Source organism: Canis lupus, chromosome 13 (assembly GCF_048164855.1).
Source record: "Canis lupus baileyi chromosome 13, mCanLup2.hap1, whole genome shotgun sequence".
Taxonomy (NCBI): Eukaryota; Metazoa; Chordata; class Mammalia; order Carnivora; family Canidae; genus Canis; species Canis lupus.
Window position 1 is genome coordinate 57,471,987 of NC_132850.1, and position 25,001 is coordinate 57,496,987.

General features: G+C 35.4%; 1 protein-coding gene and 1 long non-coding RNA gene across 10 annotated transcripts in view; one reads left to right on the forward strand and one right to left on the reverse strand.

Annotated features, from left to right (window-relative positions):
• The window catches only part of RAPGEF2 (Rap guanine nucleotide exchange factor 2), a 242,043-nt gene that overhangs the window by 22,701 nt on the left and 194,341 nt on the right, over window positions 1-25,001 (forward strand). Inside the window, exon 1 of one of the 8 annotated variants that reach the window (XM_072773793.1) lies at window positions 11,028-11,046. The exons of the other annotated variants lie outside the window; for them this stretch is intronic. The gene's annotated coding sequence lies outside the window, so the exon portion shown is untranslated. Of the gene's footprint in view, window positions 1-11,027; window positions 11,047-25,001 lie in introns of those variants that run through there. 8 annotated transcript variants of the gene reach the window in all.
• LOC140603162 (uncharacterized) overlaps window positions 1-25,001 on the reverse strand; it is a 61,977-nt gene that overhangs the window by 3,909 nt on the left and 33,067 nt on the right. The window contains exon 3 of one of the 2 annotated variants that reach the window (XR_012006218.1): window positions 14,614-15,638. The exons of the other annotated variant lie outside the window; for it this stretch is intronic. This is a non-coding gene — a long non-coding RNA (uncharacterized lncRNA). Of the gene's footprint in view, window positions 1-14,613; window positions 15,639-25,001 lie in introns of those variants that run through there. 2 annotated transcript variants of the gene reach the window in all.

Consider the following 25,001-nt stretch of genomic DNA (forward strand, 5'->3'; position numbering starts at 1 on the left):
TATAAATGTTCAAAATTGAAAGATGCAGCAGTAAATGAATCTATATATTATTGCCTCTAATGATCTTTAAGAATTATTTTTATGATGCAGCCCTTTTGAAAGGGCCATATTCGCTGTTTCAGGTTGCCTGTCAATGTAATAATAAATAAATACTTTGACTTGTGTTGTTTGTTCTTCATTTTGTATTTAGGGAGAACATAACTCTATAGCTGAGGAAAGATATAGAAAAGCAATTGACGTTTACTGTCAGTTATGTGCTTGAAAATCGAGGTGTTTAATTTTTTTAGTTTTTTTTTTTTTTTTTTTTTAAACATCAACTGAATTTAGTAGGAGATGCTGTCTTCAGTTTACCAGTGAAGAAACTAAGATACAAAGAGGCTAAGTAATTTGCTTAAGGACACATAGCTATCTGATTTCAAAGCCCATACTTTTTTTTCCCCCACTATACTATACACCCTCTACAGTGAGATTTGGTATTATCTGTATTGTTTGTTAATAAGGACTTTTACAAAATGAAATTTTGATTTGCTTAGGATTTTTAAAAAATTGTTATTCACAATACCTTGTTAGCTTATACTTTAGAGATGAGCTTCAGATTTAAAGTCTAATTTTATGATGGTTATTAGACTGGGGCTAGAAGGTCTATTTTTAAATTAGATTCAGGCACTTAGCAAATAGATCACTTTCAAAAATTTTAGCTATTATTGCTTTAACTCTACCTTTTAAGGTGCCTGTCTTATAGCATCTAATATTTATTGATTGTTAATTTTGTTATCAGACACTGTGTTAAGGATGTAAATGACTTACTGTCTTGATACCCTCTGATGCCTTCTTCCAAATATTTGGTATTGCTTTTTTTTTTTTTTTTTTTTAAGATTTTATTTATTTCTTTCAAGATTTCTTTCATGAGAGACAGAGAGAGAGAGGCAGAGACACAGGCAGAGGGAAAAGCAGGCTGCATGCAGAGAGCCCGACGTGGGACCCCCCCATCCTGGGTCTCCAGGACCACGCCCTGGGCCGAAGGCGGCGCTAAACCACTGGGCCACTGGGGCTGCCCTGGTTTTTGGTTCTTAGTTTGTTTTTTTGCTTGCTTATTTGTTTGTTTTTAATATTCAAGTACGCTGTTGGAGAGTTTTGCCAGTTGAAGAGAAATGTTAGTGATAAGTCTAGTTAAGAGTTCCTTGGTTTACAGAATGGGCTAGCTTGAGGCCTTTCAAGTTGTTCTATATTGAGGATAGTAACCACTTCTAATCAGCAGTAGCACAACCAGTCATCTGCTGGATTGTCAGAATCACAGAATTGGCTTGCCTTTTATTTCCATTGCTTCTGAAGTTTCAACATGGAATTACTTTGATACTTAGCCTTTCTGTATAAGACCATAGCTGGGAGCTTTGGTTTTCAGTGCTGACTAGAAAAGCCAGGGGAAAGTTTTGGGAGATCACTACCAGAGACTAGGTTTGAATGGGTTTTAGTTTTTGAAATTTAGTCTAACAATTTGAGGGTAAAACCTTCTGGACACTTCTGCTTTTCTCTACCTGGCCATGAGGACAGCTTTGGTTGTAAATGAACTAATGAACTTTGTTGTCTGGCCACACTGTTCAGAAAGGGGCTGATAGGACTAAAATTTGACCAGAATTGAGAAACATTTATTTGGGTATGCTAAGAATTGATTCATAAGCCTGTATCTTGCAGAAAGATAGTATTTATCTGAAGTTATCTAGCTCTAACACCATTTTAGGATTGTACTTCACAGTTTCAGCTACAGAATAAAGGGCAGATTGCTGGATTTGGAATGTGAAATTTCCAGGACTCTTAAGTGCTTGTGAAATCCAAAAATAATTCATCCAGATGCTCTGGTTGTGCTGAGTGTGTATCAGTGTTTAAATGATGCTTTTGAGTCCTTCATTTTCCCAGGACGTGTGTCACTTTGTGTCTGTGGCAAGAAGACCTATTTCTTTCCCTTTGGCTCTTATAAGACCTAGAAAATATCAATCCCTACTTTAGGGGTAGTGTTACCCTGGAAGAGGGTAACACTCCAGGACAGAAAGATAGAGGCTGTTCAAAGGTGTACCAAACTCTTGACTTTTTTTTAATCTAAGTTTTCTCATTTACTCCTCCTTTAAAAAAATTATACCTTTTCCTTCTACAACATCCTCTGTTCTCTATTTCTTATACTCCTTATTTTCTTCTATTTTTGTAGGATACTGGGGTCAAAAAGAAAGGTTAAGTACATAGTCTCTTATGAAGATTGCTCATTATCTTCTGGTAATTGAAAGTTAACTTGCATTGTAAGTGTACATGATAATGTTTTCTGTCTCTGGAATGTTTTTAGTGTTCCAAAAATGTTTATAATTTGTACTTAAACTAGACATTTTTAAAATTAGTGTTTTCAATATTATTTAGTTTTTTTGCATACCTCATACGTAAAAAAGTATAAAAAGGTTCACAGTGGAGAGTGTTACTTCCTTTTCTGTTCCATATCTGCCTAATTCCCAGTGCCCCAATGGTAATGAGTGATTTTAGTTGCTTATTTATTTTTCCAAAGATTTTTTTTAAAACCATATATAGACCCATGCAAAATGTATTCCCCTGCCCCTAAATTATATCTGTACATCTGTCCCCTGCTTGTTTAAATAAAAATATGATTTGGAGATCTTTCTAGAACAGTACATGAGGAGCTCCCTTGTGTGTGTGTGGAGGTGTTTGTGTAAGTGTGCTTAACTATTTCAGAGTATTCATGGTTCTGTAAAGAATATCCCTTACATTTGTGATTTGTTTTATTTCTGCTGGGCCAAAGGGTGCTTGCATTTTTTATTTTGAGAATTATTGTAGTAGTTTACACTACCTACCAACATTATATTAGTAGTTAAAAAATCAAGTTGCATTTAAAGTTGGATGGAACTTTAAAAAGTCAAGTATAATTTATACATAGTAAGATTTAACCTTTTTTAAGTGTAAAATTCAAGGAGTTTTAATGTGTACAGTCCCATCACCACCATCACCATTGCAATAAAAATAAAGGCATTTTCATCATGTTGAAAAATTCCCTTGTCCCTTCTTTGTAGTCAGGCCCCTCTGACTAGCCTTGCATCTAGTAATTATTGATCTGATTTCTATCCTTATAGCTTTGCCTTTTTCAGAATGTCCTATGCAGGGAATCATATAGTGTGCAGTCTTTTTGTATGGCTTTTTTTCATTAAGCATAATGATTTTGAGATGCTGCCATGCTGTGGCATATTTCATATGCCACATATCATAGTTTTTTTCTTTTCATTGCTGAGAAGTATTTGATTGTATGGATGTGCTAAACTTTGTCCAGTCCCCAACTGTTGGGTATTTGAGTTGCTGCCTGTTTTTGGCAATTCTCAATAAAGCTGCTGCAGATATCTGCATAGAAGAATTTATGTGGACATATATTTCAATTTTTCCTGATAAATACCTAAGTGTGGGATGGTTGGGATATAGGATAAGAGTAAGTTTAACTTTATGAGAAACTGACAAACTATTTTTCCCAAGCAGCTATATCACATTGTATTTCTATCAGCAATGCATGAAAGTTCCAGTGTCTGCGTCCTGGTCAACACTTGGAGTTGTTGGTTTTATTTATTAAGCCATCCAATGGACATGTATTGATGTCAAGTTTTCTATCTATCTATTTATATTTTTTAAAGATTTTATTTGTTTATTAGAGTGAGCACATAGGGGAGAGGGGCAAAGGGACAGGGAGAAGCAGACTTCCCACTGAGCAGAGAGCCTTCCTTGGGGCTCAGTCCCAGGACCTTGGGATCGTGACCTGAGCCGAAGGCAGATGCCGGTCTAGTTACTTTTTTAAAAACAGCTTTATTGGAGCTTTAGAAAACCTTAAAAAAGAAAAAAGCTTTCTTGAGATATAATTCACCTGCCATGCAACTCACCCATTTAAAGTGTGTAAATAATGATTTTTTTGTGTATTTTCAGATAGGTGCAGCTGTCATCGTAGTTTTAGAACATGGTCATGCCCAGATCCTGAGATCAGGATCTGAGCCGAAAGTAGATGCTCAACCGCTGAGTCACCCAGGAATCCCTGGAAGACTGTGAATTTGTTTCTTTTAAACCCTCAGTGTCGGAATTGATGATTGTAGCAATAGGAAAGTGACAAAGACATTTTTCCAATAAAATTTTCTTTGAAGAAACTGAAAAAACAACAACAACAAAAAACAAAACAAAACAAAAAAAAACATGGTCATGACTTCAGGAAAAAAAAAATTCCTTGCACTGTTTAGCTATTACCCCTCTGTTCTCTCTCCTCCCCCCCACCTTCCTAATATGAATGGAATAATATGTGTTTTTTTGTGACTGCCTTCTTTCATTTAGCATAATGGTTTCAAGGTTTATCCATGTTGTAGTATGTATCCATACTTCCTTCATTTGTTTATATAATCAAATAATATTTCATTATATGGATATAATATATTTTGTTAATCTACTCATTAGTTCACAGACATTTGGGTTGTTTCTGCCTTGAATAGTATGCTGTAAATATTTATGTACATGTTTGTATTTCCTTAATGATTAGTGATGAGAATCTTTTCATATACTTAGTGGACATCCACACATCTTTGGTGAAGGTTTTTGCCAATATTTTGCCCCCCACCTTTAACTTTTAATTTTGAAATAATTTTAGATTTACATAAAAGTTTGCAAAATAGTAGAGGGTTCCTATATATACCTGTCAGGTTATTCTGTTAATACTTTACAGAGCCATGGTATATTTGTCAAAACTAAAAAATTAATATTGGAACAATACTATTTACCAAACTATAAATCTTATTTGTATTTACCAGTTTTTCTTTTCTTTATTTTTTTTTTCAGTTTTTCTATAAAAGTCTTTTTCTGTTCAGGATCCAGACAAGGATACCACATTGCATTTAGCATTTTGGAGATTTAGATGGTTTTCCTTGAGTTATGGTAGTTCTTTATATATTCTCTATACAAGTCCTTTATCAGATGAATGCCACTTGTAACTTGACAAAATTCTATAAAATAATTTTTATTTGCAGCAGAATCACTACTTACTCTGTTTTAGATAAATGCAAATATGTATATTTTTAAATGCTGATTAAATTTACATAACATTAGAGGTCTGTAGTTTCCCCACTTCCATAACAAATGAATGTATTTTAAAAATTGTGAAAGAATTATATTTTCTCCAGATTTCACCATAATTTTGTAGATGTGTTCTCAGAAAAATCTTCCTTCCTTCCTTCCTTCCTTCCTTCCTTCCTTCCTTCCTTCCTTCCTTCCTCTCTCTTCTCCTTTCTTCTCTTCTCCCTCCTTCCCTTCCTTCCTGCCTGCCTTCCTTCCTCCCTCCCTCCCTCCCTTCCTTCCTTCCTTCCTTCCGAGAGTGCACACTTGAGTTGGGGGATGGCAGGAGGGGCAGAGGGAGAGAGAGAGAACCCTGAGATCATGACCTGAGCCTCGAAGTTAAGTGTCTGATGCTTAACTGCTTGAACCACCCAGGTGCCCCCCAAAATATTTTCTTATTGTTGAAATATCACCTATGTGTTGTGATTGATTTTTCTGACAAACATAGAGAAAGATTCTTTGCAAACATGAGTATGTGGCTGCATAGAAAGCCTCTGAGGGTCGAGGGGCCTTAGGAAACTTTTGCACGAGGCAGATATTTTTTATTTTTTCCTTTTACATAAAGTGAATCTCACTGTAGAATATTCGTACCTTGCATATCAATAAACATTCACTCCCATGAATCCCTGTAATAGAAATTAAGTAATTTAACAAGTGTGTCTCTCAAGGATCTACTGTGTGCCACCCACTGTTTCAGCCATTGAGGTTACAACTGTCAACAACAGAAGAACCCCTGCTTTGTATGTGGAGCTTACATTTTAGTGAGGGGAGGCACACAAGCAAGGAAATATATAGCATGTCAGATGCTGATAAGTATTATAGAAAAATATTGAGCTGAGTGAGGTCACATTTGGAAGGCTTCACTGATGAAGTGGTTTTGGAAGAAGGACTGAATGAAGCTGTGGAACCAGCTCTGTGGTAAATAGAAAACAGCAAAACTTCTTAGGTGGGATCTTGTCGTGGCATGGGAAGGAATGGAAGTTTCAGAGTTGAAGCACTGGCCAATGGAAGGTATTGATATCAGAGGATTAGCAAGGGAAGCCCTGTTGTGTAGGGACTTTGGCATTTATTCTGAGCATGTCAGGGAACCATTGGAAGGATTAGATTAGCAGTATGGTAAGATCAATTCTAAATGCTGGGTCGAGAATAGTCAGTAGAGAGAAGAGTAGAAACAGGGAGACCAGTCAAGGGGGTCAAAGCAATCAGCTAATTGTGATAGCTCTGGAAAGGAGAAATAGTCACATGTTGGGTACATTATGAAAGTAGAACAGATGGACAAGATAAATTGGAATTGGGTGTGAAGGAGAACTCAAGAATGACTTCATGGCTCCTGAAAGAATGGGGATGGTATTTACTGGAGAAGAGGACTTTGGGAAGATCAGGTTTGATGGAGGATGAGATGGTGGTGCTAGTGGTGGTAGTGGTCAGGAGTTCAATTTTAGAAGAAGTGGAGCTTAGGATGCTTAGTTGTGATCCAAAGAGTTGTCAGATAATTAGTTTGAAGTTTACTGGGCTAGAGATTTAAGGCTATAATGCTTTATTTATTTTTTTTATTTTTTTAAGATTTACGTATTTGAGAGAGAGAGCATGGGGGGAAGGGCAGAAGGGGAGGGAGAAGGAGAATCTCATGTTGACTCCCCACTGAGTGTGGAGCCTGACTTCGGGCTCCATTTCACAACCCTGAGATGGTGATCTGAGCTGATATTAAGAGTTGAATATTCAACTGACTAAGCCACTCAAGCGCCCCAAGGCTATAATGCTTTTTAACTCACACCTGACATCCCTCTATCATTGGAAAGCTTTATCTGATCTTAGTGACATGAGTGCCTAGCATAGTATGTACTTGATATGATGGAAATGTTTAATAAGTATTTGATGAATGGACTTGAGTGTAAATCTCAATATTTTCTCTAAAGATACATTTTATTATTATAGTCTCTGTTACTAGAAATTTATCATCCTCTCAAATGGACTTTAATAAAATGGAACTTTATTAAGTCATGAGAAGTTGGATAATCTTTCTGAAGCAATAATTTTTGGAAACATTTAGACGTTAAGTAATATGTAGACATTATCTGAGTTGGAGCTATCCACACTTCTCCCTCATTACCTCTATTTCTGACTATCATCAAAAGTGCTATCCTTGGGGCACCTGGGTGGCTCAGTCGGTCAAGCATCTGACTCTTGATTTCTGACTTAGGTCATGATTTCAGGGTCATGAGATCGAGCCCCACGTTGAGCTCCATACTGGGCTTAGAGCCTGCTTAAGATTCTCTATTTCCCTCTGCCCACCCCACAGGCCCACACCCTCACAACCCCACCCCACTTACACTCTCTCTCAAAAAAAAAAAAAAAAAAAAGTGCTATCCTTGATCCTGGGCTTCTTGTTCCTGATGGCCATTGAATTTTAAGGCTTAGACTGTGGAAGAAATTAAATTTATCTGTATCAAAGGTTATCTATATCAGAGAAAGTGAAGGTTTTGGTAGTATAACTATTTTGGCTCTGCTCAGTGGGCTTAGAGATCTATTTGAATGTATTATTTAATGTTTTGAAACATTGGCTTAACTTTACTAGATTTAAGAAACCTACTGTATTATTCTGTGCAGGCTGCCATAGCAAGATAAGATAGACTGACTAGCTTAAACATTAGGAATTTTTTTTTTTTTTTCTCACAGTTCTGGAGGCTAGATGTTTGAGACCTGGATTTTGACTGCTTTGGTTTCTGGAGATAGTTGGCTTCTTGCTGTGTTCTCACATGGACTTTACCTTTGTGCAGAGAAAGAGGGCTGTCGTGTCTCTCCCTCATTTGTAAGGACGCCAATCCCTTTGGAGTAAGGCCTCTAATGACCTCATCTAACTGTAATTACCTCCTAAGGGTCCCATCTTCAGATATCACAGTGGTGGTTAGGACTTCACCATATGAATTTGGTGGGGTGGGGTGAGGATGGGGGACACAGGTATCTTGGTATAGCATCTTTAAATACCTAGGTTATTTTACAATTTCCCTTGTGTTTGAAAAAAACCAAAGAACTCATCTTTTTAGGTGTTTATACTTGAGGCATCATTCTAGAAAATGAGAGTGACTTTATGAAAAATAAATGCAGAAATAATGCACAGATTAAGTTTACTGGGAAAAGTAGTTTAAATTTCTGAAATGCTTACATTGTAGAATATTTAAATACATGTGGCTCATTATCTATAAGCACAAAGAAGAATAGTGATACTTTAAGAATGTTTTTTTTTATCCTGATGGAATTGATTTTAGTGAATTGAGAAATTATTCACTTGTAATTAACATTCAACTAATGTGCTAGGGTTCTTAAATTCTTTTCTTAAGTAGGGAAAATGTGCTCACATACAGATTTAATTGCATTATTAATTTGCTTAGCATTTTCGTGGTGTAATTGACTTTTGCACAGATTGAATTGCTAATTAGTGGAACCTTAATGAATATGGCTTAATTTTACCACATAATATGGTCTGATACATCAACCACAAGCTTTCTCTAAGGAGGTATTGGAGTAGAGGTGTCCCCATGGACATTTAACATTGGTATCTGTTTCATCCTATCCTGACACTGCTGAAAGGACCAGCAATCTGGGATAGATGGAGATATATACACATTTACATATATACAAATGGGCCTATATACACAAAATACCTAAAAGCACTGCTATGGAGTATTCTGTTCTTTTTGATAAAGAGTATGAAAGTATAGATGTCCATAAATCCAGCTAAAGTTACAAAGCCTGTATGTGATACAATTAGTTTGATTATAGTTTTCACTGCCATGTTGAATACAATTTTGTATCTTTCAGCTTTTGAAATTTTGGCAGGTATGGGGAGGAATTAAGAGTTACGTTCATACCTTAGGATGCAGGCCAAACCTTGTCAAAATTCTACTGTCTTAAAATCTCGTTGAGTGAACAGACTCTAATATACCAATAAGAATAAGGTGACTTATTGCCTTTTTGGTGAGTTAACTTCATATTTGCGAGGTAGAAAGATTCATATGAAGGAATAAAATATACGTGTTGGGGGAAAATACCCCCCCCCCATATTTATTGTTTTTTTTTTTTTTTTTTTTTTTTTTTTAGTGATGAAGACAAGGGGATTTTGACTTAATATTTTGTTTTGAATTTGGTCAATTGAAAGGATTAGGAAATGCATTGTAATAATCTTACACCATATCTTTATCTATTTGCTACTTCACTGTTTGGAGCATAAAATAAATTCTGAGACCGCTTGAACCAAAAGGAACAGGACCAGGATACCAGTCATGTAGTTCTAGTTTAGAGTTAGTCCATACACATTGAATGGATACCCAACATAACTACCACCTGAAGGAAATTTCCAGACCATAATGAATTGATATTGTTAGGACAGAAGCATATTTAAAATTTCCGTGAAATAGAGCCTCTATCAATTTGATACATCTGGCTAGGTAGCATTTTCAATGAATGGATGAAGGTAACTTATGTTATAACAGCGTGAAATTCTAGGAGGTGCATACTTAGACATTTGAGGCACATTGTCACTTGCCAAATATTTTTTAACACATTTATGGTACACGTGGCACTGTGCTACTAGGTGCATTAGGATACTCAGATGAGTAGGACAGTGAAGGGAACTTACAGTTCAGGGAGCCAGTACTTGGCAGAGAAGTATTCATACACTTGTGGAAGTGATGAGGTGGTATGAAAGAGAGTAAAAGGAACTTTAATGTACAGGTGTGAAACGACAGACTCCCTGTTTCTTTTTTATTTTTTTTTTAAAGATTTTATTTATTTGTTCATGAGAGATACAGAGACAGAGAAAGGCAGAGACACAGGCAGAGGGAGAAGCAGGCTCCATGCAGGGAGCCCGACGTGGAACTCGATCCCGGGTCCCCAGGATCACGCCCTGGGCTGAAGGCGGTGCTGAACTGCTGCACCACCTGGGCTACCCAAACGCCCTGTTTCTGTTGGAAGAATTGTTGGTTCCTCAGCAGCCTCTTTTATATACGTTCTTCAGTGTTTGAGATTATAATTCTGCAATACTTAGGGCTTTGAGAAGAGTATCTTACACGGTGTAAAGCACACATTTTGAGCGTAGAATAATAGATTTTTTTTTTTTGAATAATAGATTTTTTGAGTTACATTTCCTGTACTGTCATTGATACCCACAATATACAGAGCACTTTTAATTTTTTCTTTTGTTAAAGATTTATATATTTATTTGACAGAGAGCGCATGTATGCTCATGAGTAGAGGAGGTGAAGGGGGATAGGGACAGAGAGCATCTTACGTAGACTCCTCACTGAGCACGGAGCCTGATGCAGGACTCAATCTCAGGACCCTGAGACCATGACCTGAGCCGAAATCCAGAGTTGGAGGCTTAACTGACTGAACCACCTAGGCATCCCTTAATTTTTCTTTAAAAGCTATTTTGGTAATCTTAAATTCCATAATATAAAGATTAGAAGGATATTAAGCTCTAAATTATTCTAAAGTTATCTTATTTTTTGTAAAGTTATCTTTTGTCCAGTAAGATTTATTAAAAAGATTTCCGTTTGTTCAGTATTAACAAGTGGACAGTGAACAAAGCAGACAGATATTTGCCAGGCATAAACAATGTGATATCCTGTTGATTACATAGAAAATACCTAAGTAGATATGCTAAAAATGGATCCCTCAGATTTTTAGTTTTGTCACACCAGGGGTGGGGTCACTAAATGGGAAGACTGAAATCCAATAAACAGGAAATGCGTGCTGAGAGACAGATTTTGGAGGCCCATGCCCTGAGAATTTCAGTGGAATATTTCACCATTATGAAGTACCTTTTTAAGAATGTTCAGTGTTATGGAGTGCCAGGTGATCTTTTTTCTCATCATTATAGTACTATGGATGACAAATGATCTCTACTAGGATTGCAAGTTGCAGGTTAAATTTAATTTAATCTGAAATTTAATTCATTTCTGTTTTCACAGGCTAATGCATTGTGTTTAGTCTCATTTTTTTTAGTACTTTATATATTATAAGGAGATATTTTTTCACTTAGGTAGAGATAATTTTTGGTATACTTTAGAATGGTTAGTTGAGTTTTGTATTGCTAAGTATAGCCACATATATTTTTATATTTATACATATATATTCAAGAAAGTTGGGAAAATGTCAACTGTAATATTTAAAAAGCAGTTTTCCCTCCTGGAACTCCAGCAGGTAAACAGCAGACAAACCTGAACTTTTCTCTTTCAAAGCAGTTGTTTTTGGGGGCGCCTGAGTGGCTCAGTCAGTTAAGCATCTGATTTGGTTTTGGCTCAGGTCATGATCTCAAGGTCCTGACATTGAGCCCTGTGTTGGGCTCTGTGCTCAGTAGGGGGTCTGCTTACGACTCTCTCTCTCTTCCTCTCTGCCCTTCTCTCCATCTCTTTCTCTCAAATCAATCAATCTTTAAAAAAAAAAAAAAAAAAGACAGTTTTTGGGGAAGGTATATATTAATTCCAGTGGTGTTAACAATTTCTTAAAATGCTTTTGGGATGTTTCTTTTGTATTTGCCAAATATTAGATTGTAAGGTGACAGCTTTAAGTGTTAAAAAATATCAGAGAATTCAGAATTTACTGTGAGCTGAGGAAATGGAGAACTGGATAATCAACATAGTGTTGTGGAAGGCTCTTCTACTTATGAGGGTGGAGATCAAATGAAAGAAGGATCTCACTGATAATTCTCTAGTAGACAAAGTAGAAAACAAAATTAATGTCATTTAAGTGGATGGGGGCTGAGATGAGAGAATTTCACATTGATAATGCCAATTTTATGTGTAATGGAAGATCTTACATGCAGTGATGTTGAATATGTTTTGTGCCTCAAATTTCTTTCTAGAAATAGCCTTTTTAATTATAAAACTGCAAACACTATAAAGATTTATCTAAAACAATATAAGTAAAGGTAGGTCTCTTGTGTATCACCATCCCAAAATCTCTAATAAGTTTTTATATAATATACTTGGGAAAAAAGTTTTTTGCTCTTACAACATATGTAAACAATATATGCAAATGGAATCACTCTACATACAGTTCTTACCTTTGCCTTTACATAGGGTTTTTGTGAGATGGCCCCAAGATCAGCCTTGTTCTGCTCACAGATTGTATAGCATTCCCCTGGATGCATCATGATTTATCTCCACAGTCCCCCAAGGGTGAATATTTAGGGTGTTTCCAGATTCCATGTCCCCTGACAAATAGTGTTGTGGTGAATATCATTGTACTTGTGTGTATGTGTGTTTGTGGAACAGATTAAAAAGATTCTTGGTAGTGGAGTTACTAAATCTAAGTATACGTAGAATTAACATTTTTTTTTATTTTTTTTTTAGAATTAACATTTTGATACATATTTCCAAATGACTCATTGAAAAAAACTGTACTGATTTATATTCCCACCAACAGTGTATAAAAACCTATGCCAATGATGGATTTTCATTAAACTTTTCCAATTTTGCCAATCTGAGATGTGAAAACTTGTATCACAGTTTTCATAACATTTTTTTAAATTTTAAGTGAGGTTAAACATTTTTATGTTTAGTGGCTAATGTTGAAGGCATTCTTAGACAGTTTTACCTATATGTCAATGAGAAATGCTTTATTTTAATTGGAGACTAGCTCAACCAACAATAGGATCCTGAAAACCTAACTCCTGTATGACATAGGGAAAGTGTTCATCTCAGTGTGTCAGTGTTTGGGGCATGTATGCAGAACAGAAGACATAAAGAATTGCCTGTACTTTCTTAGTGTGTATGACCAAACATTTTTCCCATGTTGTGTACGTCTAAGATTATAGGTATAACAGTTTTATTCTTTTTAGCAAAGAACATTCTAAAGAACAATTGGAAAAATAAGAATTTGTTTGGATATTTATTTTTCCTTTTTGATTTTGAAAGCAAAAAGAGATAACTTAATGACACTCAGAACATAAAAATTTTATGTTTTTTCCTTTTTGTTATAATTAAAAGTTAATGGATTTATAGTTTTGGAAGATGAGAAACATTATTTCTAATATATAGTGAATCCCGATTGATTTCTGACAGAACCAGTAAACAATTTATTTGTAGTATTTTAAAGTAAATTATAGGATGGAAAAATCCTGGTACATTGGCAAGTAGATGGGACCAGATGATCAGATATTTCATTTCTACATCTACGTTTCATGAGTCAGTTTCACACAACAGCTGCTATGGAGGAAGGGTTGATTTACCAGAATACTTCATGGTTTAATAAAAAACAAAAAACAAAAAAACAAAAAAAACACCCCCCCAAACAATGAAAACACAACAACAAAAAACTCCTACCTACCCAAATCGATAAAAAAATAATACAAGATGCAAGTTTGTATTTATATTTACATGCAAGTGTAAACTGAGCAAGTTATTGCTAATAAAAAAAGATCACTTAAAACATACAGTTCTAAAAAGGGCCCTTTTTGGACAGCCCCAGTGGCTCAGTGGTTTAGCGCCACCTTCAGCCCAGGACGTGATCCTGGAGTCCTGGGATCGAGTCCCACATCAGGCTCCCCGCATGGAGCCTGCTTCTCCCTCTGCCTGTGTCTCTGCCCACCCCCCACCCCCCGTGTCTCTCATGAATAAATAAATAAAATCTTAAAAAAAAAATAAAAAGGGCCCTTTTTGATTTTCAGTGTTTTAAATAACAGAAAGCAATGGTTAATTAAAAAATAGTAGTAACTAATAGCAAACATTTATTGAATAGCTTCTGTATAAAATATTTTACTATGTTATGTGAAGAGCATAGTGCATTTTTCAGAAGAGACGTGCCTTATCAGGGCTGATGTAGATGGTAGTAGAGCTGCTGTTGGAATCCAGGGGCGCTGTGTGCTCTTACACATTGTGTTAGATTGGATTTAAGTCATTAAGAAGAATAAAGGTAATTTGTGAGTTAGGCTTATAGTATTAAAATAAATACCTGCTAATTTTAAAACATTAAAAATTTTTCATTGAGTACTTTTTAAGGATTAAGAATATTTTTTTCCTACAATAAATACCTAGTTCCTCTAGTTTTGTTGATGAAAAATGTTGGTGTTTGTGCTACTCTTGATTCAGGTCTTAATTCTCCATTGTTTGAGTCCCAGGGATTATGTGAAAACTCCTACACTAACTGGAAACCCATAAAAGTGAGACACATAAAAATTATATATTTGAAATGTTTATTTTTTCCCCAATTTACGGTATATGCATGGGGAATGTATTGTTTGACACAAAATATTCCCCTGGGCCCCTAACTAGTGATAATAGAAGGAGGATTTGTAAAAGTCATGTGCTATATTAGTTTATATTGATAAGGGCTTGGATCAAATTTTATAAATTTTTTACACCTTCAGGGATATATTACTCTAGGTAGCTTGATCAAATGTTACAGTTGCTTTGAAGTTGATATTTGCTGGGAAGAGAGTTATATGGATTAAGTGTTGCTGACTTTTTGTTTTGTTTTTTTGGATTTTTTTTTTTTTTTTTTTGGATGGGCAGGATGCTTTTGGGGAACAGTGTTTGAACAAATACCTCTCTTTTTCACAAAACATGTTATTGCCATGGAGACCTTTACATTCTATAAATGCAGCCTCTAATAACAGGAATATGGCATTGGGTTGAGTGTGAGGGGCTGTGAGAGCACAGCGCAATCCAGATATGTATAGTCAGTTTGTTCATAGACGTTATTTTACAGTAGCCAGAAGCCCATTGGTCTTTTGGTAATCTCCCCTTTTCTTGTTCTTTTTTCTTATGTATATGTGTGTGTCTGACATAGAAATAATGGAACAGTATAGAGAAAATCCATTTTTCCTTCTCTAGTTTCATAGTCCTTCCTCTCAGGACCACCATTGTTGAAAATTTAGTGAGTATCCTTGCGATGTTTTTATTCTTTTACTGCATATGTATTAAATGTCAAGTTTTGTATTTTTAAAGTTTCTCTTAATACTTCCATGCTTCATATGTGATTCCGCAGCTTGCTTTTTTTCTCAGCCATATTTTTTGAGTTCTCTTCATGTTGATTTATGTCTAGTTCATTTATTTTAGTTGGTGTATGGTATTCTATTGTATTGCAGTTAATCTACTCTCTTAGTTTTGGATGTTTAGAGTATTCCCCCATTGTATTTCTTTATAATTCCTCAGTTCTATTTTTCCCCTATCCTTTCCATGTTGTTCAGTAGAGAAACTCAATAAATACTTGCTTCATTTAATTTTAATTTGGCTAAGCTAGGTCATAGGCTATCATTAATCTGTTTTTCCAAGAGGCTCTGTTCATTTTTTATTCAAAAAAATTGTTTTAGTATCCTCCAGTCATTCTTTTTCTTCACATACTCAACCTAGCAAAATTGCACTGTGATGCTTATTACCCAGGTACTTGTAGCTTGGCCAGGTTCTGGGATGTCCTTGATTATTCCTCAAGTTATGCATTTTTCAGAAGATTATAAGTAACAGATTCCTATTGTAAGTAACCACTTGTAACGGGTTTCATTGGGTCCAGGGTATCTAGAGAAAGCAAAGCCAAAAGCACTTTTGATCAAGTCTGCTGATGGTTTTTGCTTGTTAAACAACTTGCTTTCTTATTTTTACTTCTCATTTTTACTTTCCTTATTATCATAATACCATTCAGAAAGTACTTCTTGAGGACTCAGTGTTTGCCCGATACAATTGTCAAAATATGAACTATATATAGATCAGTGCTGCCCAACAGAAACATAATGCATGCCACACATATAAACTATTCTAGTAGCTGCAACAGAAAATGTAAAACAAAACAGTTGCAATAAATTTTATTTGATCAGTATTTTCAAAACTATTGTTATGTCAACATGTAAGCTATGTAAAACCTATTGAGATATTTTACTTCTTTTCATAGTAGGTCTTCAAAATATCGTGTGTGTTTTACACTTATGACAACGTATCTTCACTAGGACCAGCAAAATTTCAAGCATTTCATAAGCGCCATTTGGCTAGTGGCTACCATATTGGACAGTGCAGGTATAGAAAACACAATTCTCAGAAGTATCAGTTACCAAAGAAGATATACAAATGGCAAATAAGCATATGGAAATATGCTCCACGTCAAATATCATCAGAATAATGCAAATTAAAATACACCTGCTAGAATGGCCCAAATCTTTGACAGTACTAAATGCGGGCAAGGATATGGAGCAGTATGAACTCTCATTCATTGCTGATGGGAATGCAAAATGGCACAGCCACTTTGGAAGATGACTTGGTAGTTTCTTACAGACTATATATACCCTTATCATATGATCAAGTAATCATGCTCTGTAGTATTTACTTAAAGGAATTGAAAACTTAGGTCTACACAAAAACCTGAGCATAGATGCTTATAGCTGCTTTTCCAAAACCTGCTAAAACTATTTTAAAACAAAAATTTTTTTACAAAGACAACATTAATCCAGAATTATTTTTTATTTTCCATGTTACTGTTCTAGTAACCAGCCTTTTCTTTTCATCTAAAACTAAACATTAATGACTAAACATCATTGGGGAAAATTACTTCCAACATAAAGGATACTGTTCTTAAAAGAACTCAATAAGAAAGGCAAACATAAAGAGTGAACAGAAAACAAGAAAGGAAAATACAAAAAGAAAAAATACAAATGGCCTAAAATATATGAAAGAGTGATTTTCATTAGAAATTGCAAGATGCACTTTGCATGAAATACCGTGGTTTTGCTCATGAAATTGAGAAAAAAGTTAGATAAAAGATAATACCCAGTTTTCTTATGGGTTTAAGAAACAGGTACTCTCATACAGGGGTAGTAAGCATATAAATTTTGTAACATTTTGGAAGGTCTTTTGGTAACAGGCACTAAAAGCCTGTACATGCCCTTTGACTCAGCGGTTTTTTTCTTCTTCTAGAATTAAAGATGTTTAAACAAACTACCATTTCGGGCTTAATTTATATGCCATCTACTCTTACATCTCCTACATTACGTAATTTACTTTTTTTTTTTTTTAAAGATTTTATTTATTTATTCATGAGAGACACAAAAAAAGGCAGAGACACAGGCAGAAGGAAGAGAAGCAGGCTCCCTGCAAGGAGCCTGATGTGGGATTCGATCCGGGAAATCGGGATCATGCCCTGAGCCAAAGGCAGACACTCAGCCGCTGAGCCCTGAGCCACCCAGGGGTCCCAGATTACATAATTTTCATGGCACCCCAAGGGACTTGAAAAGGTTAGACGACCTGCCCAAGGTCACGCATTATCAAGTGGGAGATGTATATTACAGCATTGCTTAAAATCGACTCCCACATTGGGCTCCCTGCGAGGAACCTGCTTCTCCCTCTGCCTGTGTCTCTGTCTCTCTCTCTGTCTCTCATGAATAAATAAATAAAATCTTTAAAAAAAATAGCAAAAAAAAAATAGCAAGAACTTAAATATCTAAAATGAAAGGCTTGATGGAGCAGAATTTAGAGTAAGCGACTACCTTGTAGTCTTTTACTTCCTGAGGATAATTATAACAGATATCACTGATGAAAGCTGATTGCAAAACAGAATGTATACTGTAATTGAATTTTTAATAATATACCTATATGCTTATATAGGTGATTTGAAATCACCTCAACAGACGCAGGTCCAAATTTTTGCTTTGTTCCTTACCAGGTGTGTGACTGTAGTCAAGCTACTTAACCTCTTATTGCTTTAATTTTCATCACAGAAATTCTATTACCAATTTACAGGTAGTTTGAAGGATTACATTAAATGAGTGAAAAAAGAATTTTCCACAATATCTGGCATATGTGCTTAATAAATGGTTTTCAAGTCTTTGAAAAAACCTTGTTTCTGAGTAAAGGGATTACAGATAATTTAAAATTTCTTATTTTCTAATTTATAGTTGCTCTACAATAGTTATGTTTTTTGAGTTAAAAAAAAAAAAGGTTAGAAAAATGCTTAATTGGGATGCCTGGATGGCTCAGCGGTTAAGCTCTTGCTTTCATTATCAGGGTGTGATCCTGGAGTTCAGGGATGGAGTCCCACACTGGGCTCCCTGAGGGGAGCCTGCTTCTCTCTCTGCCTATGTCTCTGCCCCTCTCCTCTCTATGAATAAATAAATAAAATCTTAAAAAAAAAAAAAAAAAAGAAAATGCTTAATTTACTTCTGGCTTAAAGAGAGAAAAGATAGATTAGATGTTAGATGAGACATATACCAGAAATTGTTATATTGTTTACAAAATTGGAAAATTTAGGGCACCTGGGTAGCTCAGTGATAGAGCATCTGCCTTTGGCTCAGGTCAAGATCCTAGGGTCCTGGGATTGAGTCTGCATCAGGTGCCGCTCCCTCTGCCTATGTCTCTGCCTCTCTTTCTGTGTCTCTCATAGATAAATACATACAATCTTAAAAATATATATAAAAACAAAAATTAATTGGAAAATTTAGAGACCCACTCACTTGATGTTGAAAATAGCCCTTTAACTGCATGTACATTTAGTAGTATTTATGAAAGTAGTAGATTTAATTGAATCCTAGGGCTTATTCTTTATTGTTAAAGTAGGTGGTTAGGTGAGGTTCAATAAAGAAAGAATAGATATTGAAAATTGTAAATGCTAGTTCCTTTTATTTTCAGGAAAGTTTTTCCTCTATATAAGTCATTTCATATATTTTGAACGAGGAAGTGTTGTGGCCCTTAATGGTGAGAAGGGGCAAACTGTCAAATGACTTACTAATTTTGGAGGTTCTGTATAATGTTTCTGATTATTTTTCCTGATTTTATTTCCATTTTGCTTCTATCTACTTTGAAGCGTCTGTAACATATGTGGTGATCCATGTTTAATAACTACCTATTGAATGCCTACTCTTTCCATTTGAAATGGAATTTCATTGTGTTTTTCATGATTTTCTTGTCATAAACCATTTTTAACTTTGATTGTAGTTAGGCATTGGGTACAGGAGTGAATCTGGATTTCATATTACATTGTATCAGTAGTGATACATCTTTCTCTTTTATTGGTTGCATTGTGGTGGGACTGTCAAGAACAAGCCCAGAAGAAACAAAAATAAACCAAATTCTTATGAACACTTCATTTTATTTTATGCAAGTTCTTCTCTCTATAATCTGTTTTGTCAAATGTTGACATTTTACAAAATGCCTATTACTATATTTCTTAAAAAGAGGGTGTTGTGGTCAAATTGTTTTTTGGCTCCAAATTAAACTTGGATTGAACAAATTTATTTAGCATTTTTGGAGACCTTAAGTTTCAGATCTGCATCATGCCTTTCTACGGCAGGAGAGAGTAGAATATGTATTTCCCAAATTTATTTGACTAGGCAGTGCTTTTGCAGAATCATCATGAAAGACACTCTGAGAACTACTGTTTTAAATAAAAATATAGAAAGCAAGAAAAAAAACGGAAATATTCACTCATTGAATATGAAAGCTGGCTCTTAAAACTAGATTATGGACACTTCAAAAGATAGCAAATTTAGGTAGTTTCAGTTTTAGTTTTTCTTTTCCTCCTTCTTCCCCATTCATCTATCTCTTCCTTTTTTTTTCTTTTAAGAGAACATTCTTATGGAAATGCTGAAAAATAATTAAGAAATTACTGTGAGTGTTTATTTGCCTAAGTAGATTATTTCTATGTACGTTGGTAATGAGTGTTCAAAAATTGCTTTGAGTATTAAGCTTTAGACTGTCCAGTTTTCTGAAAAATAGAATTGTTTAGGATTGGGTAGGCCTCCCCTTGTTTGTTTTGGAGCAATAATAATCAGGGTTCATAGGAGACATTGTTATCACAAACAGGTGTGAGAACATAATTTTATTCTAAAAACAGTTGAGTGCAGATAGAATTTGGATCTAGAAAATTGCCTTTGTAATCTTGAATATTTTGGTTTTTGACCTAGAATTTGCAAATCCTAGGAAAATTTTAATCAAGTAGTATTAATTTATCTTGTTATTAGTTGTATTGTTACTGTTATTAGTAGTATTGATTTATCTCATTATTTGTGGTATTTATATTCTATAAAGTTGCTGAGAACCCTGAATTAGCAAATAATGAGCTATTGCTACTAGAGGGAGTACTAGATTAGGTTCCTGAAAGCCTTTGGTCAGAACCTTTTCATCAACTGATCAATATGTAACTATGCTTTGTGTTAGAACTAGAGAAGCAAGTGAGATTCAGTATATCCGTAAAATGTCAAGAAAACTTACTAGGTAGATAGGATTTGGAAAGGAAAATACTAGAGGTTAATTCTCTCCTAGCACACAGGTGAGTACTCCTAAGAAGTAAAGGAGGCACATATTATTGCCTCAACATTATGGTCTTGTGTGTGTGTGTGTGTGTGTGTGTTTTCATCTTTTGAAATCCTTTCACTCATAAAGTTGTCTTTGTACTTTAGAGAATGCACACTTCTAGTATCTTTGAACTCAGATTACAATCACATTCTTATGTAACCTCTTGTTCCACTCACGTTACCTTTGTTTCTTGTTCTTTGTTTTAAATTCAGATTGCCTCAGAAGCTAGTGACTGATTTTAGCTTTTAGAAAGGAACAAATGATTAGTGATTGATGTTGACTATGTTAATGTATTTGAAGATTTGTACAGTAAACTGTTTTTGGAGATAGGTGAGAGGCTGAGTTTTAGTGATTGACTAGATTTTAGACTAGATTTTAGAACTCAGAGATCCTTGATTTAACCATTTTTAGAATACACATTTGGGATCAAAGACCCAGAGGAAATCAGTGACTTCTTTTAAGAATCTCAGGATTTGATTCCAGATCTCAGTCAGATTTCTTTCCATGTTACTATACTGCTCATAAGATTCTACATTAGAGTGAGTGGGTAAAACAGGTGTTTTGTTCATCATAATTGGTATGAGCATAGTCCATGTGCCACGGTATAGTTTTATTTGATTATTATACAATCATTTGTATAATCTATTTCTTAATATACAGTATATACCACTTTTTAGTAGGTTACATATTTATTTAAAGTATAATTTTCAGGGGTGAAATACTCTATTATAAAAATATTTGATATTTGAAAATCAAATCAAATAAAAATATTTACAGAAAATTCTGTAACTTCTGTAACGTAAGCCACAAAAATTAACATGGGGAAACATTTAGCTGCTGTGGCTACGGTGGTTCTCAAATTGGAAATCGAGGACAGACAACCTTTATAGGGGGAAGATGATGAGAATTATAAGTTTTACAGGAGTGTAGATAGGTGGGAAAAAGTTGAAAAACTTAGCACTTAATGTCAGAATGAAACTCCAGCTAAGCAGTTTTGATTGACAGTCTCTTTTGCACATTTCTTTTTATTTCCTCTTCCTCATTTTGACGTGATCTAAGAGGATTAGAAAGTGGAATGTTTAGGCATTTCTTCTTCCTTTTGGCTTTGAACAAAGGTGGGAATGTTCGGTAAAAAAAATTCTGTCTTGAGAAGAACCATATATAATAGAAAGGAGATAATGGGCTTCTTTGTGGGAAGAGTTTCCAGGTAGTGGAACAAGAAGAGATATTATCTGTTTCTCTAATAGGGCCATACTGGGCATTACGTTATAGTTCCTACCTGAATTGACTCGATTTAGAACAGGAGAAACTCCTGGAATTTTTTTTTTTTTAAGATTTTATTTATTTATTCATGAGACACACACACACACACACACACACACACACACACACAGAGAGAGAGACAGAGACACAGGCAGAGGGAGAAGCAGGCTCCATGCAGGGAGCCCGATGTGGGACTCGATCCGGGGTCTCCAGGATCAGGCCCTGGTCTGAAGGCGGTGCCAAACCGCTGAGCCACCGAGGGTGCCCCAACTCCTGGAATTAATTTGAGTAATATTGTAGAAGATATAACAGTTTTCAAGTATGTCTTTTGATTATTTTTTGTGGAATAAAACAGTACTCTCTCAGCAGACCTATGCTATTTTTGCATTTAAGTAAATGCATCCTTATACTTCAAGGTGAACTCATTTTTAAAAGTAAAGGTGGTTTGATCTTGAAAAAAAAACATATTTCGCTTGTGTATGTTATTACATGAAGTATAGGCAAGCTAACTAATTACTTTGAAAATGGTCACTTTTTAATTTCCTTGCTCTGAAACCTTTGAAAAAAGTATCCTTATTTAAAATATAAAGATTCAGATTTTTCAGGCAGTCAGAAGTTTGTATTACCAAGTTCATTTTGTTATTACTGTTGTTTATAATTTCTCCTTTCCAGGTCTACTCAACTTCTCTCAATAGTCTAACCTAAAATGAAGCCATCATCCAAATTCAAGTATTTGATTCAATAGCATCAAACTTCTGAAAACCACCTGTTGTGAATTGCTGGCTTCTACCTACCATAAAAATGCAAATGTAGGCAGAATAATTGTGCTTGCTTTTAGGCTTTCACTGCTCTTTTTGGTTAAAGTTAGTGGAGTCCTAAGTCCAGCTGAAATGGTGATTGCGTTTATTGTAAATATAAATTGTAATTATTAATAATAAAGGGTGGGTAATATAGGCAGAAAGCATTCTAAGCTTGAAATTTAGGCTTACAGAGGATTAAAAAAAATACATTGGCAAGAGACACCAGGATATCCTTGACCAACCAGATGGAGTAGATAAATGGTTTAAAGAGACAAATTCATTTAATGTGCTGGGGAAGGAGTATTAAACCTAGTTGGAAGCCTGAGATCTGTTTTTGTCACCCAGGATCCCGAATTAGCAGAGGTTGGGAGGAAACCTTTAGTTTATCATACTGGTTAAGAATGCTCGGTTAGTTCTTTCCTTTGCAAGCTGTGTGAACATGGGCAGGTTACTTAACCTGTTTGAACTTTCTCATCTATGAAAGAGGGGATAATAAAATACCTATCTCATAAGACTCTTCTAAGGATTGAAAAAAATGATCCCTTTCAAATAGGTGGTTTTTATGAGTTTGACAGTACTAAATCCAATAATTGAATTTGGGTGATGGCAGCAATTTAGGTTAGAATCTTAGATAGAGCTGGGAAGGAGAAATTGTAAACAAAAAAAATAATCGAATCTAAAGTAAATTTTTATAAAAAAGAATAGTTTGAAATCCAGGCCTTCAGATCCCCAAGTCAGGCTACTCCCTGCCATGTCCCAATATGCTATATTTCTGTTTTCCCTAAAATACTAATAATTGCTTAAATACATTTATTCCAAAAATTTAAGTAGGAGCTTGCTGTAATCATTAGGATGTCTTAATGTTAGCATTTTCACTTTACCTGGTTTATGGCATCTTTGGTTAGTTATTTACCTGTATGTAGCTGTAAAGCTGACTTACTGTAAACAAATACCATGATTTTTATACTCTGTGTGGAAAATCATAATTCTGGTATCACAGTGTCATCTAACACCATGAGATTAGCAAGAACAGTGGTAATTAGGTGCTTTTGACAAGAAACTCAATTGCACATGACAGGACACCAGTGGTTCCTTCATGTATTCCCTTATGTCTCTGTTTCCCAAACTCGTGTGATTATAAGAATTTCTTTAATTCTTGGGGGAGGCATAGATTCTGCTTGTGAAAAATACAGATTCCTAAGTCTCCAGAGTTGAGGAATTAGTACAGCTAGAAAGAGGCTCAGGAATATGTATTATTTTAAGAAGCTTACCTTGTGACTCAGTTAATTTAGGAACTATTGGCCTGTAGCCTGGTTCATTTTATTTGGTTAGTCAGGATTCTTGCATTGTCCATTCAGGGTGAGGAAAAGATACTGCTCAGTTGTAACTTCTTCTCAAGGAACTTCATAATCTGTAAATTTCAGGAGCATATGCAGACTCCCATTACCCATGAGGTTAGGACTGCTGCTTTGCCCTTTGTTGTAGGGATCTCAGATGTTTGTAGTTGAGTGAATCTGAATGAAACTGGTATTTAATAACAATATAAATGATGTCTGGGGGATCCCTGGGTGGCTCAGCGGTTTGGCGCCTGTGTTTGGCCCAGGGCGTGATCCTGGAGTCCCGGGATCGAGTCCCGCATCAGGCTCCCAGCATGGAGCCTGCTTCTCCCTCTGCCTGTGTCTCTGCCCCCCGCCCCCCTCCCCCCGTGTGTGTGTCTATCATAAATAAATAAATAAATCTGTAAAAAAAAAAAATGATGTCCTGCAGGGTATACCAATTCAGTGTCAGTCTTTAAAAAAAAAAAAAAAAAAGCCAGCAGAATTGTCACTAAAGCACTTGGAAGAGACAGAGCAATTAATATTTCCTACATTCTTGTTGATACTCCTAAATTATGAGTTTATGGTATTCATCCATTATGGCCAATACTCCTAAACTTTATTGCTGAATTTTGTGTTTATTGCATTCCTTACTTTCCAGTTTGGGAATCATAAGCCTATAACCTTTTAAAATGGTTTCTAGGGTTTCAAAGCCTTGCCTTTGACTTAACTTGACTATACCTGTTAGCCAAGATGAATGAATGGCTTTTTAGAAAAACCAGTTTTGCAACACTAGAAGGTTTGTTGCACTTGATATCTATAATCTATCTGTGAAAAGGAATTCTTCACCAAGTCCGCTCTTTAGGATGGAGGAAAAACTGAAGAGATGACTTTAATCTTTGTATTTCAGTAGCTTTTCTTGTCCTTTAAAATATCAACTTTCCCTTTAGGAATTTAAAGAAGACCCCCAATATGTATCTGCTACTAGAGTTTCATTCTCTGAGAAAGGAATCACCTTTCTCCTGTGACAATCTCTAAGCAATTGAAGCCATCCCATCTCCCTTTATCCTTTCCTCTTGAATTAATGGCAGTGGCAAGGTAGTTAGGGTAGGAAACCTGGGTTTTAGAGGAGTTGGAATATGGACTGAAGCAGGTGGCCGTGATGACAAGCATGATGAAATGTGTGTACTAGTACTAGCAAAGGGTACCTCTGGTTGTACCATTTA